The sequence below is a fragment of the Anomaloglossus baeobatrachus genome, chromosome 4 (genome assembly GCF_048569485.1).
Source record: "Anomaloglossus baeobatrachus isolate aAnoBae1 chromosome 4, aAnoBae1.hap1, whole genome shotgun sequence".
Classification (NCBI taxonomy): domain Eukaryota; kingdom Metazoa; phylum Chordata; class Amphibia; order Anura; family Aromobatidae; genus Anomaloglossus; species Anomaloglossus baeobatrachus.
The window spans coordinates 44350377-44368207 of NC_134356.1; positions in this window are offsets into that span (position 1 = coordinate 44350377).

Below are 17831 nucleotides of genomic sequence, written 5' to 3' on the forward strand. Positions count from 1 at the left end.
CTGGTTCCCACCTGGTTCATCTCAGCTACGCCCGGGCTACTCACCCTGCCATCAAATGTGAGTAAAGCCCTTGAAAGACAGTTCTGCCTGTGTGAGTCATTCTGCGACTTGTGGTACTACAAACCTACACAGGGCCCTGGGGCTTGCCTCACTCTCAGGAGGCTACTACATCCGACTGCACCCACCATCAGCCCCAGGCGTCCCCTAACCTGCAGTGGCGGTCCCCACTGACCGCAATACTGAGAGTGGCGTCACGATCAAAACCGAAGATTTCCTACCTGTGACCAGCACCAGCTACGTGGAGTCCCTGAAGGTATGCACCGATACAGCACCGGCGGGGCTTCACAACTTCTGGCGTCACGAACAGGATAAGGACTAGACCTGTTCAGACAGGTGACCATGTGCCTGGGCGGTCCGCTTGAAAAATTGGAAGCGCCGCCATATTGCCACCATGAAAAGCGCGCTGAAAAACAACAGCAGCCCGCGCTGGAAGAAGTTACCGCCCACGAAGAGGTGTGGCTACCCAGAGATCCTCTGCGGAGTTCTGAGCTTGCCAGCGAAGAGAGCGGAAGCGTCCGGAGACGGCGGAGCAGAAGAGAAGCCAGCAGCTTGCTAATGAAGATGGCGTCTGAGAGCAGAGACTCAGAGCCAGGCTCCGCTGCCTGGTGGTGTCGGGAGCTCGCCGAGTTCTGCGATCAACTGGAAGCCAGGGTCGGAAGGCTGATCAGAGAGGGACGCGAGGAGTTCCTATGGATGACCGCGGCGGTTCGGGCCTACGAGGAGAGAGCCGCGCACCGAGTGCCAGATCGGGCGGTGACAACTCAGACCCCGATGCTGCCAACGATGGGTGAGTCGAGTGATGCCCCGGCTAGCGCAAGTGCCCCGACCCCTACTGCCACGCCCGCGGTCCCTGAAGAGGCGCCCGGCGCGGCGACGCTGAACCAGGCCGCAGCCACGCCAGGTGCGGCCCGCCAAGCCCAGGCCGCCGCAGCGATGCCCTGCTCGGCCCGCCAAGCCCCGGCCGCCGCAGCGATGCCCTGCTCGGCCCGCCAAGCCCCGGCCGCCGCAGCGATGCCCTGCTCGGCCCACCAAGACCCGGTCCCTGCAGCGATGCCCAGCCCAGCCTGCACAGACCCCATCGCAGCTGCGACGCCGATCCAGGCCGCCGCCATGCCAGGCGCGGCCCGCCAAGACCAGGCCGCCGCCATACAGGGCGCGGCCCGCCAAGACCAGGCCGCCGCCATACAGGGCGCGGCCCGCCAAGACCAGGCCGCCGCCATACAGGGCGCGGCCCGCCAAGACCAGGCCGCCGCCATGCCAGGCGCGGCCCGCCAAGACCAGGCCGCCGCCATACAGGGCGCGGCCCGCCAAGACCAGGCCGCCGCCATGCCAGGCGCGGCCCGCCAAGACCAGGCCGCCGCCATGCCAGGCGCGGCCCGCCAAGACAAGGCTGACGTACCATTTACCCCGGCCCGCAAGGCCAGAGCAGACAAGGCTCCCCAGGTTCAGGAAGTCCCTGCTAGGCAATCTCTGGTAGGTGAGGACTCCGCATACTGGCAGCTAAAAGCCGACCTGGAAGCTAAGTTCCCACGGGAGATGGTGGAGCGGTACATGCTCCCTCCGCACACCCCAAAGAGTATCCCGACAGCTCCCGCAGCAACCACGGCAAAGAGTTCCCCACCTGGGCCGGCAGAAAGAAGTCCATCCCCAGCACTGCTACCCAAGGAGTGCCAGGAAGAACTAAGGGGGGGAGGAGGCCAGGAAGCTGAGAGGCTGACTCCAGAGCCATACCCAGAGCCAGAGATGCTGCCCTATTCTCGCTGGGATGAGGAAGATCTGACACCATCTGCAGAAGAAGAACTGCCCAAAAGCCTTACCTGGGAGTTTGTGAGCTGCACCCTACAGAATCCAGCCCGTAAGACACACCGCAACAGAACGCAACTATCCCCTGCACCGTCATCTCCAGAGCAGAGAGAAGTCACCGTCAGAGACCTGCAAGAAAAACGAGCCCTGAGAAGGTCCAAAGCCCAGGCCAGAGGACCCCTTTTCAGAGGAGTAGTGGAGGATTTTAATCTGAGAAGTGGATACGGATTCATTGTAGCCCCTGGTATCAAAGAAGGGATATTTGTCAATCGGAGAGACGTCAGAGCTAATCTGCCCAGAGGACACCCTGGCAGAAATCTAAAGATGGGAGATTCAGTCCAGTTTACTATGCACCAAGGTGAAAGAGGATTGTATGCCCTGGACGTAACACAAAGTCCTAAAGAAAGAGAAGGAAGACAAAGCAGAGAAAAAGAACCTACGGATGAAACGACCACAGACGACGACAAAGAGCAGGAAAGCAGCAGGTGCCACCGCCATACAGGCTCAAGCCCTGGTAAAGAGGAGTAAAGTAAAGTAAAGAAAGAAGTACAGAAGTTAAAGTTTTGAAAGTTTTGTTTTGCAACGTTCTCAAGTTCAAGTATGTGCCCACAAAAACTATTGTGAGAAAACCATAAACCTTAAGGCTATGAACTGGCTATAGCCACAAACTCTCGCAGTGTAAATAGTTACACCAGAGGGCACCACCGCCACCAGAGTCAGCCTGTTTAGGGGCTTGGCTCGTCTGCAACCAGGAGGAGCCCGTCCGTATATAGGGCCTTGGCTCACCTGCAACCAGAGAGCACGCCTGTTTATGGGGCCTTGGCTCACCACCACAAAGAGGGTACCTGGTCGGCACCAACTGTGGAGGCCGCCTCTGCATCCTGCCAGAAGAGGCTGAAGGCGCAGATCCACCAGGCCAGGTATACCCTGAAACCACCAGCCCATGTAAGCCGCCTCTACATCCGCCAGAAGTGGCTGAAGCCGCGGCCAACGTGAAAGGGTTTTGGGTGGGTTAACGGACTTGTGGGTGGAGGGTGGTGATGTATGGTACCTGGTGCTTTTAAAATGTTTTACATGTTTTAATGTTTTATGCATTTTAAAATGTTGTCTTGCAGCCCGAGGACGTGCTGGTGATAACTAAGGGGGAATGTGGCGCCCCTGACCTGGTCAGGCACCACTGAGTACTGCACCCATGCTGGGGACAGTACAATACAGGTAATCCAGAAGGCTGACTGGGGTGTGGTACACAGGCGCATAGTGATCAGGTCTCACACATGTACCCATGAGAGGACCCCTGGGGATCCCAGGAGGGGGCAAAACCTATACCTCCACTGGAATAGTGGCAGGGGGTCAAAAGCCTCCATCTCCTCTCAAGGGGTGTGGTGGAGAGTCTGGTTGCTAGGTGGCGTAGGCAAGAACAGGAGAGGAGGAGCAGTGAGTCAGTGAGAGGAGAACTCCAGAGGGCTCAGTGAGGAGCAGACCTGTGGGGTTGATGCTGTCTAACAGCGCCCGCGCAGTGGCTACTGACGGGGGAGAACGGTCAACTAGGAGTGCTGCCTGAAAGCCAGCTTCAGCTAGAGAGAAAGCACGGAGTGGGAAGTAAGGAGACTGCTAGAGAGCACCAGGCCCAACCGGGCGGCAGATCCCGAAGCGAAGATAGATCCAGCTTTCTTCTGCTAAACCTGCCGGTGTGGGGCTCTCAAAGCCCACACCACAACACCACAAAAGCCGCAGCCACGTAACCGCAGTGAGGGCCCATAGGTCACAGGAGGCAAGAAGCTGGAGTGGCCTGGTCCGGGGAACAAGCAAACGGCAAACAAAAGGGGGAGAGAGGCTGCAGCATCTTCCCTGGGCGACCCCCATAGGGACTAAAAGTCGGGGTCACCCCAAACCACCAAGGGCTAAGGAAGGCGAGTCAGTAGTCACCCTCATAAAGTCAGCCTGAAGGATACCTGGTTCCCACCTGGTTCATCTCAGCTACGCCCGGGCTACTCACCCTGCCATCAAATGTGAGTAAAGCCCTTGAAAGACAGTTCTGCCTGTGTGAGTCATTCTGCGACTTGTGGTACTACAAACCTACACAGGGCCCTGGGGCTTGCCTCACTCTCAGGAGGCTACTACATCCGACTGCACCCACCATCAGCCCCAGGCGTCCCCTAACCTGCAGTGGCGGTCCCCACTGACCGCAATACTGAGAGTGGCGTCACGATCAAAACCGAAGATTTCCTACCTGTGACCAGCACCAGCTACGTGGAGTCCCTGAAGGTATGCACCGATACAGCACCGGCGGGGCTTCACACTAGAGCGAGGTTGGGTTGCAGATCGTGTTCCAGGACCAGAGGAGTCAGGGACCGGTGGCAGTGACATTGGAAAGGGGTGCGACAGACATAGTCTAGGAGGATTGTTGGCACCAGTAAGCCCAAAAGAAACTGACCGGTAACGGGGTACAGGACCCTAGGTCAGGAGCTGATTCAACGTCCTGGCAATGCACCTGCAGAGGAAGGAGATCTTCAGGGACCTTCCCACAGAGCTCAGAGATTGGGGGCATCAGCACAATGCGGGGGACAGCGTTTTCCAGCCAAAAAGCAGCCCAGTGAAGTGCCAAGTGCCAGCCCTCAAGAGCACAGCTACACTTCACAAAGTGAGCGGGGCCATAACAGCTTCAAGCCACAGGGCCAGAAACAGACAATTAAATTGTGCACGGAGGTAGGCTTCGGATTGCCAAGTGACACCGGTGGCAGCAGATACCTGGAAGAGCTCCCCGCAGTCACTGTGGCACACAGAGAACTTGGTTTACTTGCAGCGTGTCTGTCGCCTTTATAATCTTCATCCAGCACCACGATTACCCACAGTGAGTACTCTGATCCCCTGCACCCTGCGCTCCCAAACTACCACCAACACCCCTGAGCCCGGGGCCATCCTTACCTGTGGAGGGACTAACATCAGGCTGCTTAACTCCATCTGCCCCGGTACTCCTTACAGCAGCGGCGGTACTGCCATTACCGCAACCCACAGGTGGCGTCACGAACTTCTCCCCTGTTAATACCCCCTTTTCACAGATCAAACTGTCTGCCAACCCAGGTCCGGGCCCCTCGAGCCACCACGATCCCAGATCCGAGCAGCCTGACCAAAACCGGAGTGGTACACTACAGTTTGACTGGCCTCCATTACTGGGGCCGTGTGGCTCCCGTGCTCTAACGACTGTGGCCATGCCCTAACCAAAGTGCACAAATGCAGACTCACGGTACCATTGTGAAAAACCATCTCTCTCCGGGCACAGCAGGGTTCGTTGGAACGCACTTCTCCAGGCAAGGCAAGTGGGAACTTCTCTTCTGGCACTTGGTGGCTTGGCTCCTCCGGGTGACGTCTTCTCTTCTTACAGGTCCTGGCTATAACGACCCTCTCACCAAGGAGTGAGAGATGCAATAATAAGGCTGGGTGACACTGGGGATAACTAGAGGTTGAGGTAAGTTGGGTAGGCCAGGGTCAGAACCAAGAGGACACAAAGAGACACAGGAAGCAGACAAGAGAGAGGTCATCAGACAAGCTGAAGGTCGGGTAACCAGGAGAGAAACTATGAGCACAAGGGGCAGGCAACAGAGTAGTCAGGAGAGAAAGCCGGGGTCAGGAGCCAGACAGGAACGGAAGTCAGAGGGGAAGGTCAGTCCAGGGTCGAGTACCAAGATCAGTCACTATACCAGGAGACAGACGCTTGCAGCAACAAAGCTAGAAAATAATACAACTGGCAGAGTTCTGGAGGAGCATGCTCAGAAAATAAGCCTGAGCAATTACACAGAAGGAGGAACAGCTGAGAAATCAGCATCTCCCAGAACCAACCTGGACTCCAGTATAGTGACCAAGCTGCTAGATCAGTTAGTGCTGCAGAGCTTACTGCCCCTCTCCCCACCTTTGGGTCAGGCTGCACACACCGTAACAAGCCCCACAAACAACACGGACAGGGGGAAAAAAACAAAACTCGTACACACTGCACACAAACACAAAGGAGAAACTATACAGCAGGGGTCTCAAACACGTGGCCCGCGGGCCGCAAGCGGCCCCCCAGGCTGCTTCGTGCGGCCCCCAGGCCTGTGCCCCCAGTGACTAAAGCAGCAGGTGCAGGAGCCGCATCCACTGTCTGCACTTTATGTCTGCTGAATGTTTTGCCGGCGCTGCGCTCTCGCGCCAGCAACACAATCATCTGACATAAATCACTGACAGTGACACTGCAGCGGCCGCGATAGTGAACAGGGGTACGGGCCTTGGGGCCGCACGAAGCAGAGATGAGGCAGCCGAGGGAACGCGGGACAGGTGAGAAGAATTTGGGGGTTTTTGTGTGTATGTGAAGGACAGCACATTAACCCCTTAGCAACCTATGAGACGTACTGGGTATGTCATGGCTACCTGGTACTTAAGGACCCTTGACATACCCAGTACGCCATGGCAAAATCACAGCCCTGGAGCCCCGGTGGCTGAGATCGCTTTGCAAATACCTTAGATTCGGACCTACGGAGGCTGTGATTGGCTGATGAACGCCGCTCAGCCAATCACAGCCACTGTAATGTTTTAGCCATTGAAAATTGCTGAAACATTGAAATCCAGCCATGATCAGTGCAGCTATAGCACCGATCATTGGCTGGAGCTGGGTGACCTCTGTTTCACCCGCCCCAGCTCTGATTGGAGATTGGAGAGACCGACCTTTGTTTCCGATCTGTCCAATCACTGATCTGGGGCCGGAGACCGCTCCTCACAGCTTCACTCTGGAGTCTGAGGAAGGTGAGGGGAGTGATCGGTAAGTTATAGCCACTGCCCCCCCCCCATTACTACAGGATGGAGACAAAGTGCGCACATTACATTTATGGGATGGGGATAAGGCTGGGGACATTACTATAGGATTGGGACATTACAAGGATGGGCACAATACTATTGGATGGGGACATTATTACTATAGATTGGGGACAAGGCTGGGGACATTACTATAGGATGGGGACTAGGATGGGCACAGTACTACAGGATAGGGACATAACTACAAGGGGACAAGGATGGGAAACATTACTATAGGATAGGGATAAGGCTGGGGACATTACTATAGGATGGGGACAAGGTTGGCACATTACTATAGGATGGGCACATTACTATAGAATGGGGACATTACTATAGGATGGGACAGTACTATAGGATGGGGACATTGCTACAAGGGGACAAGGATGGGGAACATTACTATAGGTTGGAGACAAGGATGAGCACATTACTATAGGATGGGGACAAGGATGAACACATTAGTGCAGGATGGGCACATTACGATAAGATGGGGACAAGGCTTGGGACATTACTATAGGATGGGGATGAGGATGGGCACATTACTATAACATGGGGACAAGGATGAGGCACATTACTACAAGATGGTGACAAGGATGGGGAACATTACTTTAGGATGGGGACAAGGATGAGCACATTACTGTGGGATGGGGACTAGGATGGGGCACAATACTACAAGGGGACAAGGATGGGCACGTTACAACAAGATGGGGAACATTACTAAAAGATGTTGGTGAAAATTTCTATATAGTGCTAATTGTAAGACTATTAGTTACAAAAAAGGGATAAAATGTAAAAAAAAAATATTTTTTTTTTATATTTAAACAAAGAATGTGCACGTTTGCTATAATAAACAACTGAAAATGTTCAAAATCAGTGATGTAAAAAAAAATAATTTATTATATATGGTACCAATAAAAATGTCACTTTGTCCTGCAAAGAATGCGGCCCCCCAAATTATTTTTTTTCCTCTGTGCGGCCCATACACCCAGCCGAGCTTGAGACCCCTGCTATACAGGTACAGGGGAATAAAGTTTAAGGAAGGAAGTAAATGCACAAAGGGGAAATTTCTACGACACTCAAAGAGCAATCTACAGGTCACCACAAATAGGTTCGCCACAAAGACCGTAATCACTGAAGCTAATATCGGCAGCAACAAACAGACTCCCCAGCCTTAAATAGGGAAGAGACAGTTGAATAAGAATTAGCAACCTGAGTCTCCAATAGCCGCACACCACTCCACAGGAATTAACTCCTGCAGGACTGGAAAAAAACTCAGCCAACGCCCTGCTGAGGCTGAGCAACTAGGAGACCCTAAGTTGCCTGCTGGACTCTGCAATGTGAACAGAGTCCGACGCCGATGCGGCACCACGTGAGTGGTCACCTGAGCACCGCATGACAAAGGCATAAAGTGAAAATGACACATTTCCTTTGTATTTTAGGCAAACATATTTTTTATAATTTTCATCTTTTTCTACAGAACTTGTTTCCAAAATGCATCAGACTTGTTTAGATTTTCTTTTGCATACTTCTGACGCAAAGTTTTATGGTGAGGACGTAAGAGAGGTTTTCTTCTGATGACTTTTCATGAAGGCCATATTTGTGCGGGTGTCTCTGACCAGTAGACCAATGTACCACAACTCCAGAGTCTGCTAAATCTACCTGAAGGTCTTTTGCAGTCAAGTGGGGGCTCTGATTTGCCTCTCTAGCAATCCTATGAGCAGCTTGGTCTTCAGACCTTATCTTGACCTTAAAAAACCCTGAGTGTCATCTAGCAATTCATATAATACAAATAATCAGCACCCTCGCCAATATAGTGGTATGAAGCATAGCATGGTCAGAACTACAGCAGGAGTTCTAGCTACATACTCCCAATCCAGAGGTATTATTAATGGGATATTCAATCTTATTAATCCTATAGAAGTAGATGTTAATTAATCTCCAGTCTTACAGATACATTTACAGTAGATACTCAAAATTAACTCACGGATATCATTTCAGATCTCATAAATTCTTAAGCAGGATATAATAGATCTACGAGCTTCCCCTACTGTCTAATCAGTGGGTTCATCATGAGATTACATAAAATATACTAGTACACACTGGTAAGGTAAACCGATAACTGCGATATTAATGCACACTATCCCAAAAATAGCTCCAGTTTTAGAATGTCTGGCATTTTTTACATTGTAGAGTGACCTATTTCCTATCAGTTAAAGTCGCAACTATATATATTGGGATGCCACATAGCTGCTCTCTTACAGTGATGACTAACTTTTTGAGCTTGGTGTGTCAAAATTCGTAAAAAAAACCACGAGCATAACTCTGGGTGTGTCACTTCTCAAAAAAATCCATAATTTTGTGATATTTATAGCTCTAATTACAAAAAGTTATCTGATAATGGTTGCTGGAGCGAAGGGGGCAAGCAGATAACAAATATCCCCTGTCCCCCTCCCCCTCAGCAGTCATTATCTCCTGCAGAGATTCACCAATGGCAGCCATGGGCCAATCAGAGGCCAGCCGGTGACGTCATACAACGATGTCACCTGCTGGCCCATGATTGGCCGGTGGCTGCATTTGGTGAAGCTCTGCAGAGAGTTCCTGTGGGCGATGGCGATGGCGGAAATCATCTGAAGTAAAGTGTAGATGGCTACAGCCCCCGGCATAGGGCTGTGATGGTTAGGGGCCTGTGGGACGCAAGAAGATGTTTCAGGGGTTACATGCCTGTGTGCCGCCCCCGCATCAGCAGCCGGGCTGCTCGGATCTGGATCCGCGGTGGCTCAAGGGGTGTCTGGACCCGGGGGTTGTGCGGCCACTCAATTAAAGGGGGTATTTACAGGGGATTGTATATTCAAAGTTTGTGACGCCACCTGTGGTGCGTGGTAAGGTGGAGTACCACCGCTGCAGCTGGGAGTACCCAGGGGCGATAGAGTGGGCAGCTAGGTGTTTAACCCCTCCACAGGTAGGGAGAATGCCCCGGGACTCAGTGATGGTGTTGGGGAGTGCCGTTGGGAGTGAAAGGGTCACTTGCGTACTCACTCAGTCCATAAAGCTGACACCGACAACTTGGTAAACTAAAGTTCTGGACACCGCTGCCGCCGAGGGGAGCACATTTGGGTCCCATTCCCACTGGTGTTGCCTGATGATCTGTGACCATCCTCTTGGCACTAAGTTCTCTTGCTAGTTGGCCCCCGTAGTATAGAACTAGTCGGGTCCCACTCCCCAGTGTGGCTAACTATGGGAGCTTGCTCTCAGGATTCACGCTTGGGATTTCCTGGACCGTTTTAGTGGAAAGTCCTATCCCCCTCGTTGCGCTAGTACCCCGATTTTGGAGCGGGTGGAGAGCGGATCTTGAAGGCTCCGTTCTCGTCGGGTCAATTGTCAGGTTGCTTAAAGCTACTCCCTGACCTAGGGTCCACCTGCCCCGCCGTGCCCTGGTTCCAACCCGGTGATGGTACACGGCCGCCGGCTGTCTTCCTCGACAGTTCCGTGCCCCTTGTCACAATCCCCTGTGACCGGGAGTCCAGGTCCTACTAGGCCCAGACCACTGTCTGCCACCTAGTTACTTCCAAGGAGCCCGGCTCCTGATCTCCTCTCTCCTTCTCTCTCCAACTCTCACTTCAACTCTCTGTCACTCCTGACCTCCTCAACCAACCTCCCCTGCCCCCAAGTGGGCGACCCTATTCCACTCAGGCCGTCCACTGGTGTGTCTGGTGGGTGTGGTGCAGAGTGTACATAGCACTTTAATTGACTGATGTAGACAACACCATGTAGTTGGGGACCCATAACCAAGGAGGAGGTGGATATTGCACAGAAGGCAGATTGCACAATACCCTGTGATGACCTGCTAGTCCAGGGCGTCACAATCATATGCTAAATAGTTGCAAGTTAAATTTATATATAAGATAACCAAGATGATTGTCTATAAAATGAAGGTAGTATCACGCTTAAAGCTGTAGTGGATGGTGAGATATGGAGCCTGAAAGTCTAAAGTTCAAAACAAAGTTACCCTTTTGCTTGTTAGTGTATAGTAACTGAAAGCCGCTTTTACCCGTGAATTGAGAATTTTCAGAATGACTGATCAATCCAGGAAGAGAAAGAAGCAGATTTTCCTAATAAGATATTATACAAACTTTACCATTTTTCACATGTATTACTGATTTATGGTGAAAAAATGAAGACAACAGTTAGTCTTTAAGAAATCCCTGGTGTACTGGTTATCAACTGCTCACGAAATCCCGTAAGCATATGCCCTCTGCTGGTGATTACTTGTATTTCATTTAGAAAATCTTGTACTTTTGCTTAAACCTAGTGCCTAAATGATAATTCTATAAAATATTAGATTTAATGAAAAATATTTAAAATAATTGAAACATGAATATGTATATATATATATATATATATATATATATTATTTTTATTTATTTTTTTCTAATATACTTTATCAATTTCTCCTTATTTTCAAGATCATCGCTTGCTAACATTTAATTGAAATCTTTTTGCTTACTTAATAGAATAAAAATTAGATTTTTGGGAATGTGACTATCCATGCAAAACATAGCCAGGGGGTATGTAGAGGGAAATTTACAAATGTCAAAATACCCCAAATGATAAAATTATGTCTGCCTGCAGCCACCACTAGATGGCACTCACTGCATAGGGACTGATTTTGCTCTGTAAATGAAACATGGGTGTTGTCGCCATCTAGTGGCACCAGAGAGTATTTTATAGTTGTAGCATCATGTAAAATATTACTTTTTCAACTGGAGCCTTAAAAAATTATCCTGTGTAAAGATATTGATGTTACAATTCTATCTGTATAATCTATCTTTCTTATTCCATCTGAGAATATCAACCTAATATGCTTGGCCTCGTTGGTCACACATACCCATTAGCTCAGGAGTTGGTCTGGATCCTCTTGTACATAGGTTGCGGGGCAAGAAATAAGAATTGGAGCAGGACACGAGTCTTCCCACTAGCACAGAACACATTACTTGATTTTATTTATTTATTTTAGATAAATCCAATGTAAAACTTGATCTTTTTCAGGTAATCTAAGAGAGAAAATATATTATTCCAAATTTTTACTATTACCTTCTCTAAGGTCAGATGGGCCGAAATGAACATTATAGGGACCATTAAAATAATTTCATCGTATTCGGAGTCCTATTCTGCTGAATTTGAAGAGAATTGATTGTAACTAAGGATTATCATTTGCATAGACCATCAATATCAGATCTGTGGGACTCCAGCACCCCTGAAGATCAGATAAGAAGGACATATTTGTTGTTGCTGTGCCTGGTGCTGTAGCTTTGTACACAGGTCAGTAGTACTATTCAAGTGAATGGGACTGAGCTACAGTACCAGGCACAATAACAAAAAGAAAAATGTGCAAAGTTATACCTAGTAAACACTGACAAGAAAACGACACAGCAGCTCTTTCAGGGTTATCGGGAGTTGGTCCCTCATCGATTGGATATTAATCCCTTATTAACATGGATGTGTGACTGCTCATGTAGAGTGCCCTCAAGAACTGAGCCCTCTTCATGCAACAAAGGTACAGTATTGCAGTGCAAAGATTCTATAATCAGGTGATCACAGGTTTAAATCGCCTTAAAGAGAATCTGTCATCAGGTTTTTGCCAACTAATCTAAGGGGTACTTTGCACACTACAACATCGCAGGTGCGATGTCGGTGAGGTCAAATCGAAAGTGACGCACATCCGGCATCGCAGTCGATATCGTAGTGTGTAAATCATTTATGATACGATTAATGAGCGCAAAAGCGTCGTAATCGTATCATCGGTGTAGTGTCCGACATTTTCATAATTGTGCTGCAGCGACGGTACAATGTTGTTCCTCGTTCCCCTGCGGCAGCACACATCACTGTGTGAGAAGCCGCAGGAACGAGGAACATCTTGAACCTGCGTCCACCGCGGCTCACGCCGGTTATGCGGAAGGACGGAGGTGGGTGAGATGTATACATCCTGCTCATCTCCGCCCCCCGCTTCTATTGGCCGCCTGCCGTGTGACAACACTGTGACGCCGCACGACCCGCCCCCTTAGGAAGGAGGCGGGTCGCCGGCCAGAGCGACGTCGCAGGGCAGGTGAGTGCATGTGAAGCTGCCGTAGCGATAATGTTCACTACGGCAGTGATCACAAGATATCGCTGCTGCGACGGGGGCGGGGACTATAGCGCTCGGCATCGCTATCATCGGCTTGTACCCCTAAGAGCAGCATAATGTAGAGACAGAGATCCTGATTCCAGCAATGTGTCACTTACTAGGCTGCTTAGTGTAGTTTTGATACAAATCACTGTTTAATCAGCAGTAGATTATCATTGCAGGACTACTTGGCATGCTGCAGGTAGTCCAGCATATTCATGAGCTCTGTATAACTGCTAGATCTGCAGCAGAGAAAACATTGATTTTATCAAAATGACAGCAAAAAGCTCAGTAAGTGACACATCTCTGGAATCAGGGTCTCTGTCTCTACATTATGCTGCTCTCAGATGAGGTGACAGATTACGTTTAAGAAATTAAAGATTTACCTCTTTATTCCCTGGGGAAATAAAGTATGGAAATTAGCTCTCCTTTAGAAATGAATGTAAATAGTGAAATGTAAAAAAAAACCCGTGGTATTGTTGGAACAAATTTTTTTAAAAATGTTTGTCCTAGACTATAAATATCCAAACAAAGAAACAAAAAAATCCACAATAGCCAATTTTTGATTCTGCACTTCCTTTAAAAATGTAATAAAAAGTGATAAAAATTTTGTATGTAACTCAAAATTGTATAAAGAAAAAGTACAGCTCAATACAAAAAAGCAAGGCCTCATATAACTCTGCAGGGGGTGGTCCCGTTCACCCCACCCCTATTGTGTTGTGCTGTTCCTCTGTATTATAAATGTTGTTGAAGTAAAGGGAAAGAGAAAAAACAACAAGAATGTAGATGTGAAATTGGAATATGTATATGCATTACTGCCTAGAAAACATTTTTTTGAAAAATATGAGTTACTTAGCAAATAAAGGTGTCCAAATTTACTTGTGCCCAGTTACCACGTCAAGGTGTAACTCTCATCTGGGTCCTACTCTAATTGCTATGCCTCTCTTGTCCAATCTGACCTATTATATGGGCTAGAATAGAACCTGCAAAAAGAAAATTAAAACACCTGAAATAACTGGGAGGAATGAGCAGACAAAGGACAAAACTAGAAAAATTACCGCCACTTCCTAATCTCATATACTGAACATGACATACAATATCTAAAAAAGCAGTTGCACTCAAGTGAAAGGGAAGGAGAAAAAACAAGAACCTAGATGGTGAACATTGGAACACGAATCTGCATTACTGCCAAGAAAACATTTTTTTGAAAAATAAGTTACTTAGAAAATAAAGGTGTCCAAATTTACTTGTGCCCAGAACCACGTCAAGGTGTCGGCAATTTTTCTAGCTTGTATTATGGAGTCATGCCCATCCCAGTTATTTCAAGGGTTTTCATTTTCCTTTTGCAGGTTCTATTCTAGCCCATATAATAGTCTAGTTTGGACAAGAGAGGCATAGAAATTAGAGTAAGACCCAGATGAGAGTTGTGATGCCCTGGCCTATCAGGTCGTCACAGGGTATTGTGCAATCTGCCCTTCTGCATGATATCCACCTCCTCCTTCGTTATGGGTCCCTGACCTTTGGTGTTGCTAAGAACAAGCTAATCAAAACCCTAGGTACACTCTGCACCACACCCACCAGACACACCAGTGGCTGACCTGAGTGGAATAGGGCCGCCCACTTGGGGGGTTGGTAAGGGGAGGTCAGGAGTGTCAGGAGACGAACAGTTGCGAAGTGACTCTCGAGAGGAGAGGTCAGGAGCTGGGCTCCTTGGTGTACTAGGTTGCAGAAGTTGGTCTGGGCCTGGTTGGAGCTGGACCCCGGTCGCAGGGGATCGTGACAAGGAGCACGGACTGTCGAGGAGGACAGCCGGCGGCCTTGTGCCATCACCGGGCATGGGCCAGGGCATGACGGGGTACGTGGACCCTAGGCCGGGAAGTAGCTTCAGGCATCCTGGTAATTTACCGGACAAGGATGGAGCCTTCAAGATCCGTTCTCCACCCGCTCCAAAATCATGGTACTAGCGCAATGAGGGGGATAGGACTTTCCCACTACATAGTCCAGAAAATACCAAGCGTGAACCCTGAGAGCACTCTCACCCAGTTAGCTATACTGGTGAGCGGGAACCGTTTAGTTCCATGCTAAAAGGGGCCAACTACAGAAAAGAGGTGCCAAGGTTAAGGTTACAGGCTAACAAGCAACACCAACGGGCACGGGATCCAGGCGTGCTCCCTCCCTGCTGCAGTGCATCAAGAACTTTGGTTTAATACGGTTGTCAACGTCAGCGTTATTGGACTGAGTGAGTACGCAATTAACCCTTACCGGCTCAACGGCACCTCCCCAACGCAATCACCGAGTCCCGGGGCATCCCCTCTACCCGTGGAGGGGTTAAACACCTGGCTGCCTGCACCATCGTCACCGGGTACTCCTAATCACAGGGGTGGTACTCCAATCATACCACGCACCACGGGTGGCGTCACGAACCTTCCATATCTTCCCCTGTAAATATCCCCCTCTTTATTCCGGGTAGCCGCGCGACCCCGACTCCTCGGGTCCGGAGACCCCTCGAGCTGCCGGCACGAGGGCGACACAAGAGTTACACCTTGACGTGGTGTCTGGGCACAAGTAAATTTGGCCACCTTTATTTGCTAAGTAACTCATTTTTCAAACAAATGTTTTCTTGGCAGTAATGCATATTCATATTCCAATGTTCACCATGTACATTCTTGTTTTTTCTCCTTTCCATTATTTCAATGCAAATGCTAATCTGGATATTGTATGTCATGTTCAGTATGCTCCAGTTCAGATTATGAGATTAGGAAGTGTCGGCAATTTTTCTAGTTTGCAATTCAAAACAACTCCTCCAAAATTAAACAAAAACTCACGCAGGAAAAATAAAAAAGTTATAACTCTTGGAAGAAGGGGAGGAAAAAACAAAAGGGCAAAAACAATAACTTTAATAATTAGTAACAAATCACCTGGATACCTTTTTTAACATTTAATAATACAAAGCACCTGTCACGTCGATGGTTTCCTGGAAACTCCTGGAGAGGAAAGTCCATCCACGATGATATGCAATTTATAACAAGTGACAGATGAGGAAGAGAAAATCTTCACCGACTGATAAATGACAGGCGGGTGACATTTCTTCATTGTCACAGGTCACAGCACTGAGCTATGCTCCTTCGTAGATCCAGATTCCAGATTCTGCGCTTCTGTAGAAGAACGTGCAAGAGAAGACTTTATTTTTAAGTTGTTTATAAATCTTCAATTTTTACAAAACTTTAACTATGTAAATCAAATTCTCATAGCAGCTGGAAACGTCTGGTTGCTGCAAAACATGATAAATGCACTTTTGCAATATTTGAATTTCACAGGATAAAAAAAACCTTGATTTTTGTCCCAAACAAAAAAAAAAAATAATAATCCTAAGAATATGTCTGTGGCGGAGCACTTAAGGGCTGAAGCGGCTAGTTATTTATGTGTCCATGAGTGTTAGAACCCATGGGAAAGTGGATGGCACAGCTTAAAATGCGGGATTTAGACTTGTCTGGTTTTAATCAAAACTTTATTTCCCATCCTGGTTGGTGGTGTCCAAGTGTTTTTTCCGAATATACAGATTTGCTGTCAGATGTCTCCCTCTAGTGGAAAGTTAATAAAACTTCAGGCTACATTTTAGTGGATGGCTCACTGAGGGTAATCATTATTATTATTAATTATTATTTATTATTATAGCATTATTTATTTCATGGTGCTTTGCATATGAAAAAGGGGGGGCATACATAGACAAGTACAATAATCATGAACAATACAAGACACAGACGGGTACAGGAGGAGAGAAGACCCTGCCCACGAGGGCTCACAGTCTACAGGAGGAGAGAGGACTCTGCCCACGAGGACTCACAGTCTACAGGAGGAGAGAGGACTCTGCCCACGAGGACTCACAGTCTACAGGAGGAGATAGGATCCTGCCCACGAGGGCTCACAGTCTACAAGAGGAGAGAGGACCCTGCCCACGAGGGCTCACAGTCTACCGGAGGAGAGAGGACTCTGCCTACGAGGGCTCACAGTCTACAGGAGGAGATAGGATCCTGCCCACAAGGGCTCACAGTCTACAGGAGGAGAGAAGACCCTGCCCACGAGGGCTCACAGTCTACAGGAGGAGAGAGGACCCTGCCCACGAGGGCTCACAGTCTACAGGAGGAGATAGGATCCTGCCCACGAGGGCTCACAGTCTACAGGAGGAGTGAGGACCCTGCCCATGAAGGCTCACAGTCTACAGGAGGAGAGAGGACTCTGCCCACGAGGGCTCACAGCCTACAGCAGGAGAGAGGACCCTGACCCCAAGGGCTCACAGTCTACAAGAGGAGAGAGGACCCTGCCCACGAGGGCTCACAGTCTACAGGAGGAGAGAGGACTCTGCCCACGAGGGCTCACAGTCTACAGCAGGAGAGAGGACTCTACCTACGAGGGCTCACAGTCTACAGCAGGAGAGAGGACCCTGACCCCGAGGGCTCACGGTCTACAGGAAGAGAGAAGAACCTGCCCACGAGGGCTCACAGTCTACATGAGGAGAGAGGACCCTGCCCACAAGGGCTCACAGTCTACAATGGATGGGTGAGATTACAGTAGGTGAGGATAGAGCTGGTCGTGCAGCAGTGTAATAGACGGACGGTTACTGCGGGTTGTAGGCTTGTCGGAAGAGGTGGGTCTTCAGGTTCCTTTTGAAAGTTTCAACGGTAGGGGAGAGTCCAATGTGTTGGCGTAGAGCATTCCAGAGTATGGGGGAGGCACGGGAGAAATCTTGTATGTGAGTGTGGGAAACAAGGGAGCAGGAGAAAAGGAGATCTTGTGAGGATCGGAGTTTACGTGCAGGTAAGTACCAGTAGACTTGGTCACAGATGTATGGAGGAGACAGGTTGTGCATGGCTTTGTCTGTCATGGTTAGTGTTTTAAACTGGAGTCTTTCGGCAAGGGGAAGACAGTGGAGAGATTGACAGAGGATAGGCCAGGGAATAGCGAGGAGACCGGTGGATTTGTTGGGCAGCAG